The sequence below is a fragment of the Jatropha curcas genome, chromosome 2 (assembly GCF_041381405.1).
Source record: "Jatropha curcas cultivar XTBG-Jc1 chromosome 2, XTBG_Jcur_1.0, whole genome shotgun sequence".
Classification (NCBI taxonomy): domain Eukaryota; kingdom Viridiplantae; phylum Streptophyta; class Magnoliopsida; order Malpighiales; family Euphorbiaceae; genus Jatropha; species Jatropha curcas.
Genome location: NC_143152.1, coordinates 8,120,506 through 8,132,834, shown reverse-complemented (window position 1 = coordinate 8,132,834; position 12,329 = coordinate 8,120,506). Strand labels below are relative to the sequence as shown.

Below are 12,329 nucleotides of genomic sequence, written 5' to 3'. Positions count from 1 at the left end.
AATCTTGACCGTGTTGGATCTAAAATTTGTCCACCTGCACTAAAAGCTTGTTCCACTGCAACAGTAGAAATTGGACAAGCAAGAATATCTTTTGCAATTGAAGCTAAGACTGGAAAGTGATTTGCATGCTTTTTCCACCAACACAAAATATCAAATTTTGTTGGGTCTTCATTCGCATCATCACCTAAAAACTCAAAATCTGTGCTAATATATGTCTCAATTTTTGTGTATGAATGTGGACCCTCCCTTGATTTTTTTGAAACATTTTGCATGAAGGTAAATTGTGTAGAATGAAATTTAGTGGATTGTGTAGTTTGTGGATCTGATACTTGAGGAAGGGGAGATACTAATTTAGAATACTCATCATACAATTGACGGACATACCTTAAAACATTATTAGTAAGAGAAAAATAATCTGCCTCAATATTAAAAGATCTATAATAAAGACGAAAAAATTCTTGTAATGCAACTAATTTAAATCTAGGACAAAGAAAAAATGCAACTAAATTTAAATCCGGAATTTCAGTATAATATTTTAACCATTTAGTTTTCATCATGAATATACATTCTTGTAAATCATCATCATTTTCATTTTCAATTATGGCACTACTTATGGCCAAACAATGAAATGGAAATAAATGGGAGGTAGGATAATAAACACCACTAAAAATTCTCGTACAATTTTTAAAAACTTGCAAAATATCTAATATTTTTTTACAAACAGTCCAATTGGTTGGATAAAGTTGAAAATGTGATGCATGCAATTGCATAAATGAAGAAAGAATATCTTTATATTCATAAGACTCATTTAACATTTTATAAGTTGAATTCCACCTTGTAGGAATATCTCTTGGAAATTTTTTATATTTTTTTCCCATAGAGTGACAAAAATTTTTAAATTCTTTTCTAACATATCCATGTGTCCATAAATGATTTAAAGCATTTTTTATTGGACGTAAAAATACATTTAATGTTGTTAATGCATCTTGAACACATAAATTTAAAATATGACATGCACATCTAGTGTGAAAAAACTGTCCACCAAATTTAGGTTGACAAAGAGTTTTTAATTCATTTATTGATGCGGTATTTGCACTGGCATTATCAAAACCAATTGTAAAAATTTTTTTAGTCAAACCATATTCTTCTAAAATAATATTTAACATGGTAAAAATATTATGCGCGGTGTGAGAGTCATCAAAAACTCTAAGTGCAATAATTCTTTTTTCAAGTTTCCATTCATTATCAATCTAATGAGATGTAACACCCATATAAGAATGAGTTTGCCAAGCATCACACCAAATATCACAACAAATGGCAATTTTACCATTAAAATTTACAAATAAATTTTTTAAAATTTCTTTTTCTTTTAAATAAATAGATAAAATAGTCCTTTTAAGTGTATTCCTAGGCATCTTTTTTGCTAAAGGATTTAATGCTTTTTTACAGTAGTTATTAAATCCAATTTTTTCACCAAATGAAAAAGATAATCGTTCCATACAAACCATTTTAGCCATTTCAATTTTATTAGTTTCATCACTATATTTAAATAGAGGAGTGTTAGGATCACCATACCTTGATGACGATAATTGAGTTTGAGTTACATCCATTTCTACCTCACTTGGATGATGTGATTTTAAATGCCTATTGAGAGTGCCATATCCTCCTCCAAGCTTGAATGCATATTCTTTTTTGCAATAATTATATCGAACCGCATTGATTTCTCCATTATCTTGAACAATTTTTGCAAAGTGCTTCTTGAAAATGTCTGATTTTGGTGGTTTACCTATTGAAATATTAGGAGATATTGCTTCTTGTGGTGAAAAATCAATCAATGGATCATTTGAATCAATTTCTTCCACGCTTTGAGCAACTCGCTTTCCCTTGGAGCTTTGTAAATTGTGTGCCATAATTTTAAATGGAATTATGGAAAAAAAAATGAATAAATGGAATATGAAATTAATGGAATTTAGAATTGGATGTATGAAAATAAAGCAATATTAAGAAGAGAAGAGGAGAGATAGAATATAATTGGTTGTGAAAAAAAAATTAATCAACTCATCATATTTATACATATTTTTTATTTATGTAGTTTCCCAAATTGTCCCTTATAACAGAAAAAAAATAATTATATTTTTGAATAATTTAGTAAATTATAATAAATAAATAATTAATTAATTAAATTATAATAAACAATTATATCCGTTTGAAGTTTTAACATTGTGTAAATTGTTAATTGTATAGTTAAAAAAAATATGTGTTTTTAAACAAAGTTCAACGGCTAAGTGAAAATGAAATGATGAGCTTTAAAAAAGAAAAAGTGAAATGATGATGCTTCCTTTTTTTAAACCAAAATGATGATGTTTTTTTTTTTCACTATTTTTGATTATTGCAATAAATAATTTTGTTTGTGAATCCGGTTTGAACCGGACCGAAACCGCCGGTTCCGGGCCGGTTCAGGTTCATTTTTTAACATTCATATGAACCTTAATCGACCCTTGAACCGCCGATTCCAATTCAAAATTTTGAACCTCCGGTTTTGGTCCGGTTTCGATTCGTCTACAGTACGGTTCGGTTCCGGTTAGAACCGAACCGGTGGCCATGCCTATCTGTTACCTTGAAATCTCATTATAGGTGAACTTGAAACAAACGAGGTCTTATTCAGTATAGAAAATTTACATGGTTAATTATAGTCAGCACCACATTGGTCGTGCAGAGTAGACAGGATGAGAAAGAATAGGTATGAATTTTTATGCAAGCTGTATTGTTTGACTTGAAATGCTTTTACATTGTTCCTAGATGTTGCCAAACTTTTTGCTCCCTTGGACCAAAAATGCATGAAAGGTTTTCCTTTCTCTGTCATTATAAAATAAGAGGAAAAGTTTACGTCACCTTGTTGAAAAGGGTGTTTTTTACTGAAAATAGAGGCGCGTATATTTCAATTTTAACCAAAAATTGAACTGTACTCATGTTATTCAGTTTGATTTGGTTAAACTGTTTAGAAAATATAAATTTAATTTATTTTTTATTTTTATTTTTTTGAAATTTGATTAATGGGTTCTAGTTTGGGTTTTCTTTGTAGAAAACTGAATAAACTGAAATAATCCATTTTTTTAAAGAAAATATGTAAAGTTTAATTTAAACACGAAAGCTGAATCAACTCAAAGCTAATTATGGTTGGTCTATTCAATTTTTTTTTACTAAATTGATTTTTTTGAAAGTACTCAAGTCTAATTTGACTTTTATAATAGATTAAAAAAATTTTAATAATATAGTTGTTGTTTACTATCTCTATTTCATAATACTTGTCACATTTGAAATTTCACATTCCTTAAGAAAATTATTAAATGTGTCTAAATTATAATAAATTATTGAGTAAATTGATTATATTATCCTTAATTTAGTATTAATTCTATAACAGACCATTAAATCGAAGTAATAATTATTAGACATGTACAAAAGGTAAATATTGTCACATTTAAAATTTCACATTCCTTAAAAAAATCATTAAACGTGTCTAAGTTACAATAAATTATCTAGTAAATTGACTATATTAGCCTTAATTTAATATTAATTCTATAAAAAAACCATTAAATTGAAATAATAATTATTGGATATATACAAAGAGTAAACATGAAAAAAACATTTATTACTCTTTGAAACTACAAATGTGACAAGTATTCTAAAACAAGTTATTTTCTCAAATGTGACAAGTATTATGGAACAAAGATAATAGTTCTTTCCAAAATATCATTCTGTTAATGATTATAACATATACAATTGAAAATATATATATATATATATATATTAAATAATTAAATAATAAATGATATTTCAAAATATAAATATCACTATATTTTTGGACAAATAAAAAGGTGAGAGTACATATATACAAGGGAGGAAAAAAATGATTTTAGTTCAATTTAATTAAAAAAACTGAAATATTCCAATTCGATTCGATTAGTATCAATTGAATACTCACCTCTAACTATACAATATTTTGGAACGTTTTTAAAAATAATTTTCCGTTGAATAAAAAACACCATTTTCGGTTGAATTATTCTGCAACGTTATTCTTATTAGCAAAAGCAAGGTCTTTTTTTTAAAAAAAAAAAATCCAAAATGGTGTTTTTTCTTTAAAATTGACGGTTTAACAACCGTGAGAAAAGGAGTTAGAAAATAGAAAAAGACTTATGGAGAAGACTTCCCTGCAGAAATTTTTTTTCATGGGAAGTATGGCCAAGTGTTTTCTCTTTTTCAGCAGAAACCAAAAATTGAAAAGCTTAAAAAAAAAATGGTATGTCCGAACTCTACCACCACAACTACTACCACCAGTGACACCGCCAAACCAAGAGTGGTCATTTGCATTGGCGACATCCATGAGTACTTGGTGAAGCTCCAAACCTCTGGTACAATCTTCAATCCGTAATCAGCCCAGAAGAATTTGACTCTGCCATTATAATATTTTTAGGCGATTACTGCGACCGTGGCCCAGATACCAAGAAAGTCATTGATTTCTGCTTGAATTTGCCCTTGGCTTTTCCAAATCAAAAGCATGTGTTTCTCTGTCGTAATCACGACCTTGCTTTTGCTGCTTTTGTTGGGGTTTTCCAGAACCCATAAACGGGGTCTTTAAAGAGGGATGGAAGGAGTACGAAGAGAATGAGGAAAGGGAGAATGGTATAAAGGAGATGGATATGAAAATATGTATTTGCAAGGGAGGAGATGAGCTGGAACTATGAAGGATAAGTTTGATCGTAAAGGGATTGAGCACAAGGACTCCTATTATCAGGCAGCACCCACTTTTGAGTCCTATGGAGTCCCCCACGGATCTCCTGGTAGGCGACTGCTTGTTTTTTTTTTTTTTTTTTGAATGGTAAATTAAGTCTTTCAATTATTATATCTGCAATTTATTCTTGGTTTTCATTTTCCTTTTTTTGAAAAATAAAATTGCTAAGATTGTAATGGTCCTTAGATTGTGTTATCATTTCTATTATTTAATGGGAAATGTGATTTCAGCAATTAATTAGTAACTAAGCGCTTTCCCGCGCAAAGCTGTGTAATATATTTATTTTGAGATATAAAATATGTGTATTAAATAAATTACTAAGAATTAAAGTATATACCATGTATAGTCAGTATAATTCAAATGTATAATGTGAAATAGAAAATTTTTGTCCTAACTAATGACCGAATTATTCATGTAATAAATTTGAAAGGAAAAAGAATATTAATATAGTATTTACGTGTGTCAAACTTAAATTAGAGAAAGTATATTACTTTATAAACACGAAAGATTGATGAAAAAAATTAGTGAGAACATTTATCTCCTTAGAGTAATAACTTGAAGTATAAAAAATGTATACATAAATATATAAAAACTATTATTTTATTTATTGCAATTCATATCTGATATATTTTTAGTAATGTATTTTTTATCCATATTTATATTATTTGTTTTGATTTTTTGTTTTATAAAATATTTGTTTAGGTCATGTCAAATTCAAAACATTCGTCATGAAATGCTTGAAATGTTGCAATATTGAACAACTCATAAAAAAATTAATAAAAAAAAAACCAAAAGTCATTGTATTTAAACCTCTCTCGTAAAAACTATAAATTAGAGAGAGAATTTTTAATGAAAAACAAGATTTTTCTTCAAAAACTTATAATTTGTTTCTCAAATTAGTTAAATACAAATACTCAAATCTTATAAGATCCATCGGTGTCATGTCAACATCCAATAAAAATCAATGATTATCCTTTACGTGTATAATATAATATAATACATAGTATAATGATTGTATATATTATCACATTTGGCGTATTCAAGTTATTTATGATTAGTTGATATGATTCTATGACATTGTGTTTGAAATATTATTTCTCCTTCTTTTTCTGATGATCAATGAAATTATATTTTGGATTGAAGTTAAAATACTAGGCAATAATTGGGTTCTTCTGTAAAATTTGATTTTTTTTTTCACTTGTCTTTCTGAAATTGTGATAGTATTGTTTAAATTTTATATTGAATGAGTAATTGTTGCATACAGCTTTAATGAAGGCGGTTCCTGACAAACACAAGAAGTTTCTGGCAGACATGGTTTGGGTCCATGAAGAGGCAAGGCTTGTTTTCTTTTTGTTGTCGTCTTTTAGGACTCTGATTGTTGATGAGTATGATATATGATATAAGCTGCAGGAAGGGGAAAAAAAAAAGCTTTTATAGCATCTTTTCTAATAACTTCAAAATTGAGTATGCTAAAGAATTGAAAGAATTTCAGATTCATTCTCTGGAACAGTAGTCTAAATTAATTAATTAATAATTATTGATAACTGATGGTTATTTTTCAAGAATTTTCTCATGAAAATATGGCTTTTGTTTGCTCTGTTGTGGATGAAGATAAATTGTTCTTGTTAAGAAAATGCTCAAGGTTAGTGGGTGGTGGAAATGTGCCATTTTTTTACAGGAAGATGTATGTATACAGAAGGAAGAAGGAATTAAGCACTGTAAATTGATTGCTGTTCATGCTGGTTTAGAGAAATGGAAAAATGTTGAGGAACAGCTGAAATCTTTGAAAGCCAAGGACACCAGAGTGCCCAGGATAATTCCTCTTAGTGGGAAGGAAAAATGTCTGGGATATCCGAAAGGTGATGCTCACTTACTTCCTGTTAAACTGTCTTCTCTTGACATTTGCATCTTGAATATTTCCGTTATTTGATTGGGTAATGACTCAGAATCTGTTTGGTATCGACTTAGAACCTCCGTATTGAAAATCTTCCATTTTAAATTTTCTGGTAAAAAAACCACTTTGAATGTGTTGTTTAGTTATTTTGGAGTATTTAGCATGACTATTCACTCACAAGATATTGGTTGAGATAGTAAGCGGGCTCAATTCCTTTTAACTAATTTAGATATTTGATGCTTGATACCTCACAGGAATTAACTGAGAAGCCAACCATTGTTGTTAGTGGTGATCATGGAAAACTGCATATTTAAGGTCTTAGATTGATTATTGATGAAGGTAGGGGACTAGAGAATAACCCGAAAGCTGCAATTGTGCTTCCATCAATGGGGATTGTTCGTGATACTGACCATTTGACAAAGTAAACTAAATTTTGAACTAGATTGTATTGTAATTGTGTCTTGCAGCTTTTTAAAAATTTAGTTTAAGGGTAAATAATCATCTACAAGAATTCAATCTATATTAGCTTCTTGCATATATTTCCATTTGCTTTAGTAACCTTTATAGACTTCCGATATAAAATCAGCACTAATGGTCTCTGTGTTTTAGTTTTACATATAGTATTCAAAGGAAATAAAAAAAAGAAGTATTTAATTTATTTTGTAATAGTTGCACTCTATTTTGATTACAAACAATTCTTTTATTTATAATTACATAGACCAAAAATTGAGCTTTTTGCAGCCTGGGTTTGCCTCTGCATTTTTAGGTTTTGCACCTTCAACTGAATAATGTTTGCATGCAAATATTCCAGTATGCAACTTTTTTTCTTTTCCATTTGTTTCCTGAGAAACTTAAGGAAAGGTAAAAGACCAAAAAAAAATTCAAATCGTTTCCTTCTGCGCTTTTCAAAAGCAGGGTAGGAAATTTTCTTTTCCTTGCGGTTTTAAATCTGTGGCCTGCGTGTGCCCTGCACATCAAAATTCATTATATAATTTAAAAAATGTTTATATAATAAAATATTATAATATATTGTGTTTGTTTCAACTTTTTCAGGTTGTCTTATTGACTGTTTTTGGAAGTTTAATTGGATATCAAATATTAATTTGGGAAAAGAATTGGAAGATTATAGTGTTATTTTATGATGAATTTTTACTTTATGTATTAATATTGATGATATTATAATGAATTTTTAATTTATGAATGATCTTATAAAAGAAAATTTAATTCATATATGGATGATTTTAAGATGACTTAATTTATTTTTATATTTTCTTAGTTTATTTGTAATTTTTATATCAATGAATTGAAATTTTATTTTAATTTTTTAATGAATTTCACCAGCTTTATTTTTATATATAATGGACTTAGTAAAATATCTTCTCCAACTCATTTAACATGGTTTTGGATATTAGTTTAATGGACGTTGAATGTTTATGTACTAAAATTTTAAATGGGTTTGAGTATGGATTTTAAAAATCGAAATTTTAAGCATATTAGCCACATGATTGTGCTGTGCACAATTTTAATAAATATTAGTTTTAGCACAATTTTAATTAAATATTAGTTTTTTATATGACATGCATTGCACGTTTACTATGATTCTTTTATATTCATTTTTTTTTATCTATATGATATTAAAGCATCAGCTGTATCTAGATTAAAATAAATATAAATAAATTTGTATCACATTTTACAGTACAAACTACTTGTAATGCTACTTCATATGTACTTAATTCTATTTTTACACAAAGAAGTCTCATACTAATGTTTAATTGATCAATCCATAGACTTAATTCTTTAATTCCTAATTTATAACTGCAGACTTTTAAAAAAATTTCAATAGGTGCCCAAAAAGAAAATCAGGCCATTATTACTTCATCTCCAATCTCCTGGCCTCAACCTCAAATCAATATCTATATACATTCATAATGAAAAATAATACTCCATCCGTCCTATAAAGATAGTCAACTTTCTATTTTCACTTTGGCTGCAGCGACAGTATTACTTATCCAGTGCATTAAAGAAAGGAATATATAAACATACACATAAATTCTTGAAACTCCAAAAAGTGACCCAAATAGAAATATATAGTTCTAGTGTTTTCCAGTTTCCTAAACACTATTTTCTTTTAAGTCAAACAGATTTATGATATAAAAGAAGAAAATATGAAGAAAATTAAAAATGACTAATCATCAGTAGGCTATTTATTTATTGCAAGGGAGTTATAAATCTCTTACTAAATTAAATTAAAATGATAGTAGTTATAAATTATTCAATAACAGAAAAAAAAATAAAAAATTAATATTAAGAATAAAACTCTTTCAAAACTCACTTAACTAAAAAACATTTCAATATATATATATATATGAAAATTTTCAACTGTTTGTCATTCTAGATTTAATTATGTAAATTCTATTTAGAAATTTACTTTTTGAAAAAATATATTTAATCAAATTTTACAAACATAAAGAAAAAGTACTAAAAAAATAATAAACTTTTCTTTTTTTTATCTTTCTTCTAAATAAAATATTTTAATTATAACTAAAATCGAATTAAATATTTATTAAATAAAATATAAAAACAAATGTCTCATTATCATTTATATTTATTAAAAAATAAATTAGTTAAGATAAAACTTAAAATTTTAAAATTCTCAATTATGTATAGTATTTATTTAAAAAAATAATTTTTTTATTCTTTAGGAGGCCTGATGACCGAAATAACATTATGGGCTACATAACAAGGAATAACTCTCCTCTAGACTCACTTACTTGGTGAAACCACTTGTGGTCAGTAGTCAAGAGGAATCAAATTTGAGGCCTCTCACTCCTCACATAAGTTAGAAGACAATCGTACTACACATGATTGGCTTAAAAAATAAATTTTATAAATATATCCAATCAACTAATAAAATGTAATTTTCTAATTAGCTATGAATAAGGTTATTTTAAGATATCCTAAACTTCATCAAGGCGCTATCGAAAATCTCATTATCCCCTTTATTGTCATGATCCAAAACCGTGAGTTGGACTGACTCTAACGCCCAAGTAAGCTTAAGGCCCTAAAGCCTGTAGCAAGCCTAATTCACATGAATCCATTTCTTTAAATCAATTCAAGGAACAATAAGCTCATAATATGACATTATCAAATCATACTGTCAATTCATATCTCTGGCCTAGCTTCAATTTTTCGAATAATCCATAATTCAAACCTATATTTTTACATACCACTAACGTCATCCATAATATGGGTAAACCGATCCGTTCGTACTCTTAGAGGCACAATTAAAAATTTCACAAATTTATTGAACAACACAATAAAGGTATTTATATTACAAGACTCTCTAACTACGGAGCTCAATAAACAGATGTGAGTATATTTTTATACACATTATTGTATTTTTTAATATTATCAAAAACTGAAAATTACTATTGTAACTCTACAGAGAAAGAAGCAAATCTTATCTGGATCAACAATATTTCTACCTCTTGGAAAAAATTAAGGAAGGGGTGAGTTTCACAAACTCAATAAATAATAATAAATAATGGATAACTCAATTAGTCACGCAAGATGCTTTTCAAGTTTATATATAATGAACACCTGTTCAACCAAACACATGTCACAATATCAGCGTTGATAAACAAATTCACCTTCAAGTAATCATATTAAATGGAGATTGGTCAGTGGCATCACAAAACCCCCCGACAAGTTGTTCTTACAAATAACCTGTTTTTCTCATACATGAACACCAGGAGTCGATCCCCATACATGGCCAATCGATCTAATTCTCACTTGACCAGTCATTATATTATTTTTTTTCATTCTCTCTTTCTTTTCCATTACCAACAGTAGGCCACCATGTGATTTTGCATATCATTCATATCATATCATCAAATGCACATAGGCGCTGATCTCCCTATATGGCCGACGGTATCTGAGATCGTCCTCACAATCCCATGGTGACACACTCCATCTTAATTCCACAAGCAAACATGACACAATATTATCACATGACAAGTAATCCAATCAATTCATTCAATATAATAGATAATGCCGATAATCAATATGTAACATTTAAATATGATCATGATAGATTAATATGTAATACTCATGATTAATGATATTACTATAATGCATATAATTGCTTAATAGTCGTATATAGTATTAAAATTTATAAAGTAGATAATGAAATGAGTAGTTATATTACTTAAGATGATATTAATAAATGAATAAAGGCTGAGTATTATGTATGTGTTTTATTATATAACATGGTTGATACATGTATGCAGATGACGGTATACACTATTTATTATTACTCACAGTAATTATAGAAAGAGCAAGCTTTAATTTGGATTTTGACTAGCAGGAGTGATAGACGAACTTGGATGAATCTAAATCTTTTCGATATATCCGACATCATTTCCCCAATAATAGGACTTTCCACTTGTTCAAGTATTAACCAGGTAATATATTTATCGATTATTACTCTCACAGCTCATCCATCGGACAATCAATTAATTCAAATCCAATTACTACAAGTAACAATTTTACGTTTAACTCTTAGCTTATAGATTAAAATAAATCTTTAATCTAATCCAGATAAATCTTCATATATTTCTATTTTACCTCAATATGATTTACTTTCTTAACCGGTCATTATACAAATAAATCTCTTATGTACATAATATAAATAATCGTTTATTTAATTAACTTTACTCGAAATATATTATCCTTTAATCAAATATGGGATTAGCTACTAAAATTAATACTTCCGTTATAATATTCGTTAAATAACCTAATTCACCACCATCTTACTTAACATAACATAACCCTAATTTCAAGGTAAATAATACCATTTTAGCAATAAAGTTTCTTTTTACTTAAATTACTTTTTATCTCCAAAACAATTCGTAAAATACTAAATACTTACTTCATTTTCTTATTTGGTTTATAATCCTTAATAGTTATTAGTTTAAATTAAGTTAAAGAACTAATTTCTCCTTGTTAGGAATGTAAAATAAAACAACACGAATACAACCCAATTTGTGGGCAACTAGAAACAATAATTTTCCATCCGCCAATTTTAATAATTTCACAATCGATATTTATTCTGATTTAACTATCTCAAATTTCAATTTCTCGTAGTTTAAAAATTCTTTTCGTCTCTAAATAGCAATACATAATTTGTTAATTTTTACTGATTATTGAAAATTAATTATTCTGTTAATCTCATGCAACTAACTTAATTAATTTTAATTAAAATTAATTTAATTCACTAACAATAATTTCTAACTTAAAATTCAAATTGGATTTAATAAACTAAATCTTAAAATATATCGATTTAATCAAATTTCGGATTCAGAAAATTCCACGTTTCTGTCTGGGCCTCGCTGGCGGGCCCGGACCGCCGCCGTCTACGGTGGCCAGAAAGTCGCGGCTACTTAGAATTGAGTGCTCTTCACACCACTTGACTCGAATTTCATTGAGGAATTCATTTATGATATTTGTTAGGTGAGATCAGTCCTTTAATTGGCCGGAACGGGCTCGACAGGAGCTTAAAGTCGCTATTCATAGTGGTTTCACAAATTGGCCATGAGCCTCGTGATTTCCAAGGGTAAATGTTAACAGGCAGGAAAGAAATCGATT

The 12,329-nt window shown here is 28.2% G+C and overlaps 1 pseudogene across 1 annotated transcript; it reads left to right on the top strand.

Moving 5' to 3' along the window:
* The first annotated feature begins 3,501 nt into the window (after window positions 1-3,501).
* Window positions 3,502-7,346, top strand: LOC105629517 (tyrosine-protein phosphatase RLPH2-like; annotated as a pseudogene). The gene is made up of 4 exons (XR_016319459.1): window positions 3,502-4,838; window positions 6,054-6,121; window positions 6,468-6,648; window positions 6,938-7,346. The product of XR_016319459.1 is annotated as a tyrosine-protein phosphatase RLPH2-like (transcript).
* The last annotated feature ends 4,983 nt before the right edge of the window (window positions 7,347-12,329 follow it).